At 47.3% G+C, this 8,517-nt stretch overlaps 1 protein-coding gene across 5 annotated transcripts in view; it reads left to right on the top strand.

Annotated features, from left to right (window-relative positions):
- Positions 1 to 3,163: 3,163 nt before the first annotated feature.
- chd7 (chromodomain helicase DNA binding protein 7) overlaps positions 3,164 to 8,517 on the top strand; it is a 60,979-nt gene continuing 55,625 nt past the window's right edge. For 2 of the 5 annotated variants that reach the window (XM_083547719.1, XM_083547718.1), the window contains exon 1: positions 3,164 to 3,518. The gene's annotated coding sequence lies outside the window, so the exon portion shown is untranslated. Of the gene's footprint in view, positions 3,519 to 3,616; positions 3,714 to 8,517 lie in introns of those variants that run through there. The other 3 variants (XM_083547717.1, XR_014534582.1, XM_083547716.1) reach the window with 3 other exon arrangements.

The following is an 8,517-nucleotide window of genomic DNA, read 5'->3' as shown; positions in this document are numbered from 1 at the left end:
GCAGTAGGAACGACAGACTGGTTCAGGGTGAAGGTTGGACTGCATCAAGGATCGGCCCTGAGCCCTTTCCTGTTTGCAGTTTTGATGGACAGGTTGACGGACGAGGTCAGACAGGAGTCTCCCGGAACTATGATGTTTGCGGATGATATTGTGATTTGTGGTGAGAGTAGGGAGCAGGTTGAGAAGAGCCTGGAGAGGTGGAGGTACACGCTGGAGAGAAGTGGAATAAAAGTCAGTAGGAGTAAGACAGAGTACATGTGTGTAAATGAGAGGGAGGGCAGTGGAGTGATGCGGTTGCAGGTAGAAGAGGTGTAGAAGGTGGAGGAGCCATCTCACAGCCAACTTGTGGAGCATAAGCACTGATGACATTTATCATCATCCCTTCAACTTCCAGCTTCATGTTTATCACCCTATCAGAAACTCTCTTCACCTCCACTACACTCTTACTGTACTCTTCCTTCAGAATCCCCCTACACCATTTCTCTTTCCATCCACACCATGATAGAACAGTTTGAACCCACCTCCAATGTTCCTGGCCTTACTCCCTTTCCACTTGGTCTCCTGAACACACAACATCTCTACCTTTCTCCTCTCCATCATATCAGCTCCCTCTCTCCCTTTACCCGTCATAGTACCAACATTTAAAGTACCAACCTGAACCTCCATTTTCCTACACTGCTCCTTTCCCTGCCGTCTTTGTAGACGACTTCCTCCTCTTCTTCTCCTCCTTCAGCCAACAGAATCCCAATTTCCACCGGTACCCTTTCTGGAGTGCAGTGATGTTCATGTATGATGTGAAGGCGAGCTCTGGAGAGATGTACCGGTCCTGGTGTTTCTCTGTGTTACAAAACTGGGGACACCAGATTTCACCTGCCTGACCACTTTTTTTTTTTTATAATCAGCACCACATGTGAGGAATACACAAATTCACACTGAGTAACAGGAACTGGCCTGAAGCAGACGTGAGGAGCTGAAGAGGAACTGAAGTAACAATGTTGTTGATGTCATTGTACAGAACTCACTCCATCCACTGTTACTCAGATGAGTTTGGAATTCTCCATGGAATTAGGTTCCTCTCAGGGTTTCTACCTCATCACCTTCTTTATTCATCATCTAACTCTGCACCTGTATCGCTGTAGCGCTGCTGTGATGAGGTTTGGTATTATAAATGATATAATGGAAGTGTGTGTGTGTGTGTGTGTGTGTGTTGTAGTTACTTATAGGATGTAGATGTATGTTCTAATGTTATTCTAACCTAAAACAAGCACCCATGTTAAGATGTTTAGGATGATAAATGTTTTATTTGATGACATTATGAGAAACCTAATTTTCTTTCTTTGGGTTAGGGTTAGGGTTAATGTCTTGAAGACATTCTGTAGAGCATAAGATGGTTCCACACCAACAGTCAATCAATTTACTGAGCGACTCAAGAACTTCATATAAATATAATTACATGTAAACGTCCACCACTGAACCCTTTATAACCTCAACACTAATGGAACTGTGATAAAGGACATTCAGTGTTGAGGATGAGGTTCCCTTTTGAGTCTGGTTCCTCTCAAGGTTTCTTCCTCATGAAGTCTCTGAGTTTTTTTTTTTTCACCACAGTCACCACTGGATCACTTATTAGGGAGAAACTTCCAAGGAACAAAAGTTACACTGATCAAGTACAACATTCTGACATAATAACATTCTGAGTGGTGAAGTGAAAAACACTGATGATCTTCATCATGGCTCCTGTTAGTGGGTGGATTAATTTATTAAGCAGCAGGTGAACATTTTGTCCTTAAAGTTGATGTTAGAAGCAGTAAGGATTTTCGCGAGTTTGACAAATTGTGACGTCTAGACGTCGCGGGTCAGAGCGTCTCCAAAACTGCAGCTCTTGTGGGCTGTTTCTGGACTACAGTGGTCAGAATCTATCAAAAGTGCTCCAGCGAGGGAACAGTGGTGAACCGGCGACAGGGTCACGTGCAGCCGAGGCTCATTGAGGCACGTGAGGAGTGAAGGCTGGTCCGTGTGGTCCGATCCAACAGACGACCTCCTGTAGCTCAAACTGCTGAAGAAGTTCATGCTGTTGATGATCGACGGGTCACGACTGTTTAAGCAGCAAAAAGAGATCAAATATTAGGCAGGAGGTATTAATCAGTGTTGAACAGTGAGGAAGTAAATGTAACGTGTTTCTGTACTTAAGTCGTTTTTTGTCTATTTGCACTTTACAGTAGTGTTTCCATTTGTGAAGATTTTTACTGTAACTTTACTACATTTCAAAGTCAATATTTTACTTTTAACTACATTTTCCTTTTTTAATGAAGATAAAAACGTAACTGGTGAAACACTCAGCGAGTCACCAATCAGGATCGAGCGCACGCTCTGTTTTACACGTGTTCTGATCGGCGCTCGGTGCATCTCCTGATCACCAACATACAGTTCAGCATCAGTTCAACATCAAGCAGAACATTTAGAGAGGAATAAATGATGAAGAAACTCCAGACTCGAACTCCCCACCTCACACGTGACCTCGTTTACACGTTTTATTTTGAAGAAGGTTTTGTGTTTATGATGATTGTAATAGAAATCAATCAGTGTTTGAGTCATTAATATCATTCTATTAATAGATCAGTGTGCTGAGAGTCACATTCGAGTCTTTACACAGAAACTGAGGTGATTCAGTGAAGAGTCTTGTGAATTAAAATGATCATAGGAACATTAGATTTATAATAAATTATAGCAATTGGAAACTTAAGTACATTTGAAGGCAAAAACTTGTATACTTTTACTTAAGTGAAAGTTTAAAAGGAGACTTTTTACTGCTTTATGTACTTTGTCCACCTCTGCTCAAACTCTTTATCTCTGTAAAGCTGCTTTGGGAAAATGTCCACTGTTAAAACACACCAGGAATAAGACTGAAGTGAAGTGAGGGTTTTATCAAAGGGAGATGTTTTCTGGTGTGTTTGGACTTTACAGAAATAATAATAATATAAAATAAACAGAGTAAAATGATGGTGTAAACTGGCAACCCGGTGACTGATAGTGTGATAGGGTAAAGAGGAGGAGGGGTGGGCGGGGCTATATAGGGAGGGGAGGGTTAAGAGGGGGGTAATGGGTTTAAGGGGGGGGGCAGACCTGTGAGAGGAGGAGAGCACCGTTACGTCACAAAGAATCCGCGAGGTCACTCAACAACCCCCCCCCCCCCCCCCGTGCGCGCTCCGGTGTTATCTGCGCGCCTCTCACGTGAACGCGCTCCCTGCCTGTTGGAAGGTGCGCGCGTCCGGCCGCTCGCTCGAGATACAGAGAAAGAGGAGTTGGTGCGTGTGCGCGAGGACGGAGAGAGTGTGAGACGACACCGGGACCGGGATTTTTTTAGGGGGGTTTCGTACGGGATAAAAAGTGAAATAAAGCCGGGCTCGAGCTCGGGGCGGAGAACAGGAGTCTTCCGGGGAGCAGTTTACACCGAAAAAACGGCGGAAATTCGACGCTGTTGAAGCGGGACAGAGCCCTGTGGAGTTTAAATCCGTGAGGTGAGAAAGCCGCTCTCTCCCTCGCTCTCTCTCACACACACACACACACCGCGCTGAGGAGTCGAAACACACACACACACGGTAAGACATTTCCTCAGGTTTTCGATGGAAGTCGGTGTCCTGTACCCGCGCGCTGAAGCTCCGACCCTGAGGTACCGAGGACGCGCTCCACTCATTCATCCGCGCTCCTGTACGGTGAGGTGAAGCGGCTTCACCGCGGGACTTTACACGAGTTTTACCCTCAAACCTTCAGCTCCGGCCGTCGCTTTATCCCCCCGTGTTTACTTCACCACTCCGGGGATTGTAGTTTATTATATTAGAACTTTCTGTGTGTTTCATCGTGACTCCCAACTCCCGGGTTAGCATTAGCATGTTTAGCCCGTCCACCTTTACCTTTTCTTCATTGTACAGGATAATTAGTGCTACTTCACTTCAGAGGGAAATAATAATAATAATAATAAGCTGTAATAAAACCGGATTTAAAACGTACACACTTTAAAGATATTCACCGCAGAGTTTGTACATCTGGTGTGTGTGTGTGTGTGTGTGTGTGTGTGTGAGCTGCGTGTTGGCTAGCGCAGGCTAACTCCGCACTACACGAGGTGAGGAACTCGGAGTGACCGAGGGTCCACAAAGCAAACCGCAGAGGAACCCCCTCTGCGGAGCTGGAGCGGCTCCGGGTGGTTCGTGTTCCGCGTTTGGAGAGTTTTTGTTCCCTGGTTCTGAGTAAGACTGTGGACTGGGGAAGTGTCCGAGGACAGGACAATGCCGTGTAAAGAAGGTTCCTCTGGAGGCCAGATGGTCAGTCCCTGTGGGGGATTGTTCCTGAACTTCTCGTGCAGCACGGCACCACCACAACCCGGGGTTCAGCACCTGGCGTGTGTGACTCCAGAGTGCTGCTGGAGCGGAACCGTGTGTCGGTGTGGTACCGTTTGTGTGTTTGGTGTATCAGATCGTATGGAAAGTGTGTGTGTAAATGCTAATAATGTGCTGGACCTACTGGCTTGTGTCCTCATTGTCTCGTCACTCCATGCTAACAGGCTACAAGCTAACGCACGCAAGCGCGCGCACTAAAAAGTTTAATAATTTTCTCAAACCGCGTCACTGAACACAATTCAGCAATATTACAACAATCTTACACTCCTGTGTGTGCGCGCGCGCCTGGTATCAGGGTGATTATACATATCTTATTTCTATCACAGGAACACATCTCTCACTCACACTCAAACCCTCTCACACTCAAACCCTCTCACACTCAAACCCTCTCACACTCAAACCCTCTCACACTCACACTCAAACCCTCTCACACTCACACTCAAACCCTCTCACACTCACACTCAAACCCTCTCACACTCACACTCAAACCCTCTCACACTCACACTCAAACCCTCTCACTCTCACTCAAACCCTCTCACACTCTCACTCAAACCCTCTCACTCTCTCACTCAAACCCTCTCACTCTCTCACTCAAACCCTCTCACACTCAAACCCTCTCACACTCAAACCCTCTCACTCTCACTCAAACCCTCTCACACTCTCACTCAAACCCTCTCACTCTCTCACTCAAACCCTCTCACTCTCACACTCAAACCCTCTCACTCTCACACTCAAACCCTCTCACTCTCACACTCAAACCCTCTCACTCTCACACTCAAACCCTCTCACTCTCACACTCAAACCCTCTCACTCTCACACTCAAACCCTCTCACACTCACACTCAAACCCTCTCACACTCAAACCCTCTCACTCTCACACTCAAACCCACTCACTCTCTCTCTCACACGCACTCACTCTCTCCCACACACTCTCTCTCTCTCTCTCTTACACACACACACACACACACACACTTTAGCTGTAAAACCTGCTCCATCTCTCCAATAAATGTCAACTGAAGGAGCTGTGTTTCACTCAACATGGCATCTCTTTAGTGTGTGTGTTTATCCACTCATGGAGCAGATATGAAGCCGTGTGTAAATGAGAGAGAGAGAGAGCGCGTGCTTGTTTGCTAGTTGCACACACGAAATAGGACAATGTTGGGAGAGAAAGCCGTGTGTGTGTGTGTGTGTGAGCTCCAGTACATGCAGTAAGTCTCTGTGATGAAGGTTGTTATTGGGGTGTACAGTGTGTGGTGTCTGATCCTGCAAATTACACTCAGGGGCTTGGTCTGAGTAAAGTCCAGTTTTAATCAAGTCCATCATTTCCCATTCAATGCATTTTTATAATCTAACTGTTACAGCCCTGGAGTGGTGTGTGTGTGATCCAGTGTTAAGGGGATAGGTGTTGTACTGGTCGCTTGCTGTATTATTGGTTTTGTTTAAATACAATATTTTCTATCCCGTAATATAAAAAGTATCAAACACACGGGTTCAATATTTAGGAATTTATCAAAATGAAGTCATAAATACATTCAAATGAATCAGATGTGTGTGGATGCTGGACTGAAATGAGTTAATTTGTTGATAACCCAAGCTTGTTGCTGTAGACTGGTTGTGTTTAAATGAGAAGAGGAACTGTTTTACCCACACACACCCACACGATGGTGGTTTTCTGAGCTGTACTATGGATGTGAAGCTCTGAGATTGAGTAGATGTGGCTCACACTGAGACGTGTGTGTGGTTTATTTTATGTCAGTCTCCTCCTCTAAAGCATAGTGACAAAATATGTGGCCTTTTCCTTCTCACTGATCCTCCCCCTGTATCATCCCCTCATCCTCCTCCCTCCTGTCCCTCTCCGTCTCACTCTCCTCTTATCTGTCTCCTCTTATCTGTCTTCTCTTATCTGACTCACTCTCACCACATTATATTATTCTCCCTCTGTCCCCTTGGCGAGATCGAGCGTTCTCAGAGTGGTAAGGCCGTAAGTGGTATGGTGCGCGCGCGCGTGTAACCCTAACCCTACCCTTACGAGAAAAACAAATCAAGGACCGTGACGTCGGAGCGACGTGGGGCCGCCTTCCCGTGGGCTCACCACCTGCAGGAGGGACCGTAAGGGACCGGTGCTGAGAGGATTGGGCAGCAGTCGAAGGCGGGGGCCTTGACAGCCCGATCCCTGGACACGGAGAAGTGTCTGGGGAATCTGCTTAGACTGCTGCCCCCGCGACCCGAATTACGGATAAGCGGGAGAAGATGAATGAATGAATGAATGTCCCCTTGGCTTTGCTCTCATTCATACTCTTTCTCTTGTCTATGTCTGTCCACTCATGCTCACACACACACAGCTTCAGATTCTCACAACAGGTTTGAGAGATCAGGTATGACATCAGGTGGGGGGAGGGGGATTTCCCAGCATTTTTATTCATTTTACACACACTGACTTTTTCACACACACACAGTTCCTGTATTTTTATGAATGCTGGAATGGAGAAACTGTTGCAATGGCAATTTAAGCCTCTATGCTGATTCAGTGACGATAAATAGATACACATCCCCACCTCTGGTAACTTATCTCTCTCTCTCTCTCTAGCTCGGGACCCGTCTCTCCCTCTTTTGGACCAGCGTTTCTATTTCTGTCGGACATGTCTCTTTGTTTTTCTGTCTGACCCCTGTCTGGTGGACCTGTGTCTCTGTCGGACCCGTCTCTCTCTAATGGACCAGTGTCTGTCTCTGTCGGACCGGTCTCTATTTCTGTTGGACAGAAAGGGCTGTGTCTATCGGACCTGTCTCTCGATCTCTCTCACTCTCTCTCTGTGTGTTGGACCTGTCTCTCTTTATCTCGGTGTCTGGCGGCTCTGTCTGTCCTTGTGGATTGCACACATGCGATTTTAAAGTGGTGTGTGTGTGTGGACTGTGTGTGTGGACTGTGTGTGTGGACTGTGTGTGTGGACTGTGTGTGTGGACTGTGTGTGTGGACTGTGTGTGTGGACTGTGTGTGTGGACTGTGTGTGTGGACTGTGTGTGTGGACTGTGTGTGTGGACTGTGTACGTTTACGGTGGAGCGCGCGCGTGTACGTTTACGGTGGAGCGCGCGTGTACGTTTACGGTGGAGCGCGCGCGTGTACGTTTACGGTGGAGCGCGCGCGTGTACGTTTACGGTGGAGCGCGCGCGTGTACGTTTACGGTGGAGCGCGCGCGTGTACGTTTACGGTGCACTTTTACGGTGGACTGTGTGTGTGTTCAGTTCGGTGTGTTGAACCTAATGGCACAGCCTGTATTTGAGGCCTGAATGCTTTGTAACTGCTTCTCTGATGGAGGCAGAGTAAAAAGTGTGTGTGTGTGTGTGGGTGGAAGGGGGGGGGGGGAGTCCTCCACAATGCTTTTGACTTTGCAGATGCAGCGTGTGGTGTAAATGTCCATAATGGAAGAGGGAGAGACTCTGATGATCTTCTCAGCTGTCCTCACTATCCTCTGTAGTGCCTTGTGATCCGAGACGGAGCAGTTTCCTAATCAGGCAGTGATGCAGCCGCTCAGGATGCTCTCAGCTCAGTAGTCCCCCTGTAGAACGTGGACAAGATGGGGGGAGGGAGATGGGCTTTCCTCAGCCTACTCAGTAGAGATGCTGTGGGCTTTTTTGGTGATGGCGCTTGTGTTGAGTGACCAAGTAAAGTTCTCCGCCAGATGTACACCAAGGAACTTGGTGCTCTTGACCATCTCCATGAAGGATCCATTGATGATCAGTGAAGAATAGCTGCTCTGTGATCTCTTGAAGTCAACAACCTTCCCTTTAGTTTAGTTAACGTTTAAACTGAGACAGGTTGTTGCTCTACACCAGGCTGTTAACTGTTGCACCTCCTCTCTGTGGGCCGAGCTTGCTGATGAGACCCACCACTGTCATGTCATCTGTGAACATGATTATGTGGTTCGAGCTGTGCATTGATATACATGATTTGGCAGAGTGAACAGCGGTGGACTAAGCACACAGCCATGAGGTGCTCAGTGTGGTGGTGCTGGAGATGCTGTTCTCGGGGGTCCGGGGTGGACTGAGGTCTTCCATTCAGGAAGTCCAGGATCCAGTTGCAGAGGCAGGTGTTTAGGCCCAGTAGGCTCAGCTTCTCAATCAGGTG

This window comes from Silurus aristotelis, assembly GCF_946808225.1.
Source record: "Silurus aristotelis genome assembly, chromosome: 8".
Classification (NCBI taxonomy): Eukaryota; Metazoa; Chordata; class Actinopteri; order Siluriformes; family Siluridae; genus Silurus; species Silurus aristotelis.
This window is presented reverse-complemented; position numbering and strand designations above follow the sequence as displayed.